Source organism: Metopolophium dirhodum, chromosome 1 (genome assembly GCF_019925205.1).
Source record: "Metopolophium dirhodum isolate CAU chromosome 1, ASM1992520v1, whole genome shotgun sequence".
Taxonomy (NCBI): Eukaryota; Metazoa; Arthropoda; class Insecta; order Hemiptera; family Aphididae; genus Metopolophium; species Metopolophium dirhodum.
This window is the reverse complement of record NC_083560.1, coordinates 140,150,413-140,159,382: the sequence shown is the minus strand read 5'-3', so window position 1 is coordinate 140,159,382 and position 8,970 is coordinate 140,150,413. Positions and strand designations below refer to the sequence as shown.

Here is an 8,970-nt window from a genome sequence, read left to right as displayed (position 1 = left end):
CACAAAATATTCTTTTACAAGAACATAAATTTCAATTTATGTTTAGAAAAATTAAAAAATTATTTATCTACTCTATACAATATTCTACTAGAAGAATTATTTCCTTGAATTACAAATTAAAAATACCCAGCTAAAATTATTTGTTTTTTAAAGAGTAAATAATTACAGATTCTTAATTATTTTCTATGAACATAGAACTAAATACAGCAGTGACCTAGTTATATACTAATTTTATTACCCATGGTCATAATATATATATGATTAAATGTTATTTTCTCAGAGATTTTTTAGTGTTAATTTTGATTTTTAGGTGTGCGATGTGTGGCTCATACCTTAAAAGTTTTGCGTATACATCGCACTCATCTTCATCTTCCTTCTTTCTTTTTAATACATAGTTCAAAGTATCAAAACTTTCATTAAATTTTGTTTGAGCATCGTCTAAATAGTAGTTCCTCATTGATAGACTTTTCTTTGAAGCATTGGTTCTGCAGGTTGGTGTATTAGTTGTCTTTGTATTTTCTTTCGATGGCGGTGGGGCAGTAATTTCATCACTGGACGGAATCGATGATGTTGACGGAGGTGGCATCAATATTTCACTTTCTAAGGTCTAAACAATTATTATTGATAATTATTAAATAATATTTAATAATTTTCAAAAAGTTGGTTTAGTAGAAGTTGTGCGCCGTGCCGCTCCTACTTTTAAAAATCGCGGTTAGCGACAACGACTCGCGCAATGCTGTGGACGGGAAGGGGCGAACTCACAAGATATTACCTCGTACAAGTCTTATGGATTGGATTAATGCGTAATGACGCGATATATATATTTTTACACAATAATAATCAATGTAGACGCCGTGTACAATGTAACACGCGCTACACCAATAATAATAATAATAATAATTTGAACAATTAAACAATAATAATAATTTAAACAATAAGTAATAATAATTTTACAATATGACCTGATCGACACCTCGGGGACAGGTCACTGGTCAGCACGGTCCTCGCTGGAAATGCGACAGCGTCTTCCTCGTCAACAACCAAAATCGGCACTGCGGCGCAGTTGAACGACGGCCCAGCGTTGACACGTATAATAAATAAATTCGGTGGTGCGCGGTGACACAATCCGTCAAACTTAGACTGTCTCCAAGTTTACGACGGTATAGACGTGCACCAATTATAATCGTAAATAATAAATAATTAATAATAATCACCACGAGGTCTAAACACAGCCACACGAACATAGGCGTAGTTAGGGGGGGGGGGGGGCTTGGGGGGGCTTAGACCCCCCAGTTGGAATAATAGCCCCCCCCCAAAAAAAACTTAAAACTTAAGGCCACCTATATTTAAAAAATATTCAAATAAATAATTTTTTCGATATTTAAATATTGATAAAAATAATTCTTTATTTTTTTATGACACTTTATCCATTACATTTCTTATAAGTTATAATATAATTCAATAATGTGTTGTTTTTGTCGGTCGATATTATGTCGTTAAGGTTAAATTGTGCTTATTTTATTAAAATACGTCCATACGTCATATTCTATTCATTAGTGAAGTTAAAAAAGCTCAATTTTACTCTATTATGTGTGATGAAGCAAGGTAATAGCTCCTGATGACTTGATATTTAATTTTATAACTACTTTATATATTTTAGATGCCACAAAGAAGAACAGATGTCGGTTTGTGTTAGGTACACCAAAAATTTTGAAGTTTTTGAAAGGTTTATTGGCTTTCTTAATGTGTCCGAAAAACAAGACGCTGAGTCACTAAGTAATGCAATTCTTAACTTTTTAAAATTCTGTAAGTTTGACCACGTCCCCATTATTGGACAGTCGTATGATGGATCAGAAAGTTTACAGTTGGCAGTGGCTATTGATTACTTTTTTGATCTTGACTATGAAAAGAGCTTATTTTTTATTCAACAATATAAAGTGAGTAAAAAATTTAATTTACATTAGCTATTTTTTTATTTCAATTGCTTTAAATTTGACGATTTCAATTACTTATAACTTAGTAAAAATATTAATTGTTTATAATTTTTAAGAATAATATGTCATAATTATTATTTTAGGATTTACTGAAGGTTGATTTAGCATCGCTTAAAGCGGAATTAATGGTAGCTAAAAACTGCCTGGAAAAATACGAGGGTTCAGAAACTAGAAACCAAATAAGTTCATTTCAAAAATGTATTACAGTTGAAACATTTCCGAATCTATACAAACTTCTGAACTTGGCTTTAAGTATACCAATTTCTTCAGCATCTTGTGAACGGTCTTTTTCGACTATGAGAAGAATCAGTACTTATATATACGCTCTACCATGAATCATGATCGTTTTTCCTCTTTAGCTATTATTAATATTGAAAGAGATGTATCGAATAATATAAATGCTGAAGATATTTTAGAGATATATTCTAAAGAAAATAGACGGTTAATGTTATAACAGTAAAAAAAAAAAAAAAAAATAGAATATTTTAATAAAACCTTTGATTGTCACACGTTATTTGTATTTTTTATGTAAATTTGCAGATGTACCGGTTGGGGGGGGGGGGGGGGTTGCTAAATCCTTTCCCTGGAAGGGCTACAGCCCCCCCAAAAAAATTGACCACCCTACGCCTATGCACACGAAGCAACGCGAACCGGCGGTGCGTGATCCGCCAAGTTCGAGCGTAGGTAAAAGGAAACAAAAAACCGTCCTCGGCACGGGAGCCGTGGTCGCCGGCCGGCGGGCGGACACCGTGGAGGGGGAACGACTCGTCGAGAACATTCCGCGCCGATCACGTGACTTGTTAAGCCTTTGGACTTTGGTAGATTCGGCGGGAAGTTCAGCCGTGTTCGAACAGAAGTCCTATTTTATTTAGGGTGTTATGACACGTGTTTAATATTTTCAATCAGAATTAAGAAATCTGCATTCAATGAAATAATGAATTTAGATAAAAATCCGCGACCTAATTATATTATCATTTTCATTTGATGATCAAATTTTCAATATAATACAGTATAATATATAATAATCACGAAATAGGTATACATAGTGATATAGACTGACTCAATATTTTTTATTTCAGTTACCACAAACACCACAGGAATGGTTAATCATTGAAGAGGGTTTTAGAAGAAAGTTTCCCCATTGTGTTGGGTTTCAAGTACCTACTCGCGTTATTGTTGAAAATGTTTTTGGGGTGCTGACATCTGTTTACCGAATTTTTAAGAAACCAATAGAAATCAATATAAATAATGTACCAATTATTACTAAGACTTGTATTTTGCTACATAAATTTTTAAAAAAAAGTGAATTCTCTCGGAACATTTACACACCTCCGGGAACTTTTGATTACATTACAATGGACGGACAACTTGTTAATGGTACTTGGAGACAAGACCACACCGAATCATCAGGTATGAGGACAATACCAAATGTGGCTAGACGAACGTCAAGCAATATATCGGAAATTCGATCAAAATTTGCTAATTATTTACATAATTTAAATTAAGTAGGTAATTACTATGTATAAAAAAAATACGCACTTATTTTTTGCATTTATGTACTCCACATAATTTGTACTTATATGTTATTGGTGTAAAATTAATAATATTTTATCTGTATAATATAATATTAAAATATAATAATATTTGTTGAAGTACACAGATATACAGAAGTTAAAAGGTAAATAATAATATAATCAGATATATATAATATAATAATAAGTATAATGATACGATGTACAATAGTGTTACGGGGCGTAATATAAATCAACGACTAACTATGTATACCCGGCTACACTACGCAGGACATATAATATGCTGTAGTATATAAAAATGTATAGTCAGCGTCTGATGAACTACAGTGTGAATATATTACTTATACACTACATTATATAGGGTGTTTTGTTTATAATTCCAACACTTTCCCTTAAACAATATACCCTTATACATCAATATTTATAACTCCTAACATCTCCCTTAGCTCATTGAACCGCGTTCGTGGAGTTGGTTTTGTCATAATGTCCGCAATCCGCTCCTTGCTGGATATGTACTCAAATGAAAACAATTCCTCATTGAACTTTTCTCTTATATAGTGGTAAAGAGCATCTATGTGCTTCGTTCTTCTATGAAACTCTGGATTTTTTACGAGTTTAATCGCACTTTGATTGTCTCCATACATTGTTGGCACCGTTTTTGGCTGGTCCAGCAATTCACCTAAAAACAATTTTAACCAAGTTAATTCTTGTACTGCTTGACTTAAAGCTATGTACTCTGATTCAGTTGTGCTAAGGCTAACACACTGTTGACGACGTGAACTCCATGCTATACTTCCAGATCCTGATGTAAATACTGACCCTGATGTTGATCTTCTTGTATCCAAGTCACCTGCATAGTCAGCATCACTGTATCCTTTTAACATGAGTTTTTGTCTAGAACTAAATACCAATCCAAAATTAATAGTTCCCTTTAAATATTTTAAAATTCGTTTCACTGCTGTCCAGTGTTGTTCCTTTGAATCCTCGATGTATCTACTAACTAGATTTACTGAAAAAGTTATGTCCGGTCTTGTAATCTGACTGAGATATAATAAGCTTCCGACTGCTTCACGATATGGATGGGACTTTACTAGTTAAATTAGTATTTTGTTGCTTGTCATCTAATGAATGTTGAGGGTCTGCTGGTATTTGAACTGATTTTGCTTCAGTCATATTGAACTTCTCCAATACTCTTTTACAATACAACCCTTGGTGCATTACAATTGATCCATCAGATTTTCGCTCAATTTCTGTACCTAAAAATTGATTAAATTCTCCTTCGGTAATATTGAAATGTTGTCTCAAATATTCCATTAATGCATGTACACCCTGACTCGATGTAGCTGCAACTAGACCATCAACAAATATAGCGACGATTAATACTTTGTTATTTTCTCTATTAACAAAAACGCAGGGATCGGCTTTTGTTTCTAATAGATTAAAGTTAAGAAGAAATGTTTTGAACTTTATGTTCCAACATCGTGGTGACTGCTTTAGGCCATATAAACTGCGTTGAAGTCTGCACACCATTTCGGTACCATCGTTGAACCCTTCTGGTTGTCTCATGTAAATTTCTTCGTCCAAATCTCCATATAGAAAGGCTGTTTGAACGTCAAATTGTCGAAGTTGTAATTGTTCTGCTGCTGATATAGCTAATATAGACCGAATTGAATCGAACTTTACTACAGGACTAAAGATTTCATTAAAATCAATACCGAACATTTGACTATACCCTTTTGCTACTAGCCTAGCCTTGTATCGATCAACATGTCCATGAACATTGTATTTTGTTTTATACACCCAACCACAATTTACAATAGTTCTGTCCTTAGGTAAACTCACGAGCAACTATGTTCCGTTTTGTTCAAGAGATTCCATTTCATTGTTCATGGCTTCTATCCATTTTTCTGAATTTTGTGACTCCACAGCTTCCTTGAAATTCACTGGATCGGATTCGACTACGAAAAAGGCTGAATTATCATAACGTAATGGTTTCTTAATATTACTTCTGTCTCGCAAGTTGTACACGTTGATATTTGATCCATTTTCTTGTTCATGTTCTTGTTTTTCATTGTCATCTACACTTATTGACCCAAATTTATTTTCCATGACTTCATCTCCTTCTGATGTATTGCTGTGTTCTAAAGAGCCGTCTTTGTGTAAGCTAAGAACATCAATGTTATTACTATCATTTAAATTATTAGAACATTCTACACGTTGGTCATTTACAACACTTTCATCCTTGAAAATAACGTCTCTACTAAGTGACACCTCGTTATTTTCTTTATACCAAATACGATACCCTTTTGAAGTTTCTGAATATCCAACAAAATATCTTTTTCGACTTTTTGCATCCCACTTCTTTCGTCGTTGTTTCGGAACTAAACTATATGCATTTATTCCAAATTCTACGAACTTTTCTATTTTAGGAAGTTTATCAAACCATAACTCATATGGAGTTTTACATACTTTCCCTGAATTACCAGTATAATTGAATTACAACACTACTGTATTGACTGCTTCTGCCCACAGTGATTTTGGAAAATTCTTGGCATAGATCATTGTTCTGGCTGCCTCACAAATAGTCCTCATTGAACGTTCAGCTCTTCCATTTTGTTCAGGAGTATAAGGTACACTTGTTTCATGCTTTATTCCAAAAATATTGTTAAATTCAAACGGTCATACAGAAAGGTTGTCTGTTCGTTATCGTTATGTCGTGCGTTCAGTGCGATAAAGTTGTTTCGCCGAGCAAAAATATATCGTGCGCTGAGTGTAAATCTTGTTTCCATCCGCAATGCACTAAACTTGTTTCTATTTCCAATTATAATAGATTGGGAACTGATAAACGGTTTTGAAAATGTGACAGCTGCCTTCGATCTCAAAACTTAACTATACGTAAGAAAACAGATAAGTCAGATACTAATATTGAACCTGAAACAATAACTGATCTTTCCAGTATTCAGTCGTCAATTAAAACAATTTTAACTAAACTCGAAAATCTTGATAAATTGATTATTTCATTTAATGGATTACAAGAATCTATGACCTTTTGTTCTAATAAAATTGACGATTTCTCTTTAAAGATTGATAGTTTAGTTACTAATGTTAAGCAAAATACTATTAAAATTCAAGAAATTGAAAATAAATTTACTAAAATGCAAAATGAAATTGATTATTTAAAATCTAGCTATAATACTGCTGAGCAGTTTAAATTAATAAATAACCTAGATATTATGAATATACCTAAAACGGCTAATGAATCTTTATTTGATATTACTTCAAAGTTAACCAAACTATTAGATATCGAAATAAAAGAAGTAGATATTAGTAAAATATACCGCATTAAGTCCAAAAGTAATGATACTGATAGAATTATTATTGGTTTCAATGACAAAAATAAAAAGGAAGCAATATTATCTGCATTTAAATCAAAGTTGAAGACAAGTCCAATTACTGCCAATCAAATTCACACTTCGCTTACGGACCGTAAAATTTTCCTAAATCATCAACTATCAACTGACAATAGAAAATTGCTTTGGATGCCAAAACAACTTGCAGCTATCTATCATTTCAAATATGTTTGGACAAATCAAAGTGGTGTATTCTTAAAAAAATCCGATGGTGATACTGGCGTTAGAGTAAGTTCGTTATCACAATTACAGAATATCGATACTATAAAAAAAGTTGATTGTTTATGGTCGACTATAAACTAAAACTTATTATTTTTTCTTCTATATTATTTTATTTGTCTTTCTTTAATTATAATTTAACTATATTAAGTTGTTGTTAAAACATATCAACCTATAATACTATGGATAGGTTTAATTTAAACAATTTATTTAATAGTGTAAATAGTACTAACTATATAAAAACAGTATCAGTTGAATCTATAAATGATATTAGTTTAAGTAGTAATTCTATAAATATTTTCTCTATGAATATTAGAAGTTATAAAGCACACATTCATGAATTAATAATGTTACTTGAAAGTATTGAAAATGAATTTGATGTTATTGTACTTTGTGAGACTTGGTTGAAAGAAGAATATAATATACCAATCAAAAACTATCAAGTTTTTCACTCGTTAGGTATAATCAACCATTGTGACGGGGTATCCGTCCTAGTGAGCAATAATTGTAGATTAGATAGTGTTGAAATACAATCTATAAATAATTGTAATTCGATTAAACTAACTGTCAATAAAAATGATTATAATTTTACTGTTACTGGGATTTATAGGTCACAATGCCATAATAAAGATCAATTTATTACCTCATTAGGTGAATATCTGCTAAATGAGAACTTTATAGGTGATCATATTTTATGTGGTGATATTAATATCAATTTATTTGATGATTCAAGTGAATCTAATTCATATGTGAACACTCTAGCAAAATTTGGTTATACTTCTGATATAAATGATTTCACTAGAATTACAGATAACTCTAAAACATGTATTGATCACATTTTCATAAATAATTATTTTAACCTTAATGATAGTCAAAATACTGATTCGGACGCATTAAAAGCGTATATTCTTAAAACTAGTATTACCGATCATTTTAGTACAATTATCACTCTTGAAAAGTCAAACTGTAAATCTAATACCAATGATCACCAATTAATAGAACGAAGACGCATAAATTGGAAACGTCTTAACTCCTTAATTACCAGTGAAAATTGGAGTAGACTATATGAAACTAATAACGCTGATGCTGCCGTTGAGGAATTTAATTTAACAATTAATAGAATTATTTTTTCTTCCTCTAGTACTTTATTAAACAATGAATATAAAAACAAAAATAAAAAAATCAAGCAATGGATTACAAAAGGGCTTATCACTTCAATTAGAAATAGAGAAAAACTATATAATAAATTACGTAAACAACCATTTAATACTATTCTTAAACAAAAATATACAAATTATAGAAATTTATTAAATAATTTAATCAAATTGGCTAGGAATCTCTATTATGAATATCGCATTAATCTTGCTGGTAATAACTCTAAAAAAGTGTGGAATCTAATCAAAGATGCAGCTGGTATTAAAAAAAATAACAAAATAATAGTTTCTAATATTTTAGATAATGATGGTACTAAATTAACTGATAAAAAAGATATTGTGCAACAGTTTAATACGTTCTTCTCTAATGTTGGGGCTGATATATCTATGAATATTAAAAATGTTAATTTTAATAAAGTTCCGTTTCATGAACTAAATAAAAACTGTTTCATCTATAACTCAATTTTTTTAAGACCAATTAAACCATCTGAAATTGTCAATTTAATTAATAAATGCAAAAATTTTAACTCCTTTTGTAATAACACTTTAACAAATACTGTTTTAAAAATTACGGCCAAGTCTATCTCTCTCCCTTTATCTTTTTTATTCAACATTTGCATTAATTAGGGTGAATTTCCTAGTTCATTTAAAGAAACAATTG

General features: G+C 31.2%; 1 pseudogene; it reads left to right on the top strand.

Annotated features, from left to right (window-relative positions):
• The first annotated feature begins 1,588 nt into the window (after positions 1-1,588).
• LOC132932827 (uncharacterized) lies at positions 1,589-2,546 on the top strand (annotated as a pseudogene).
• The last annotated feature ends 6,424 nt before the right edge of the window (positions 2,547-8,970 follow it).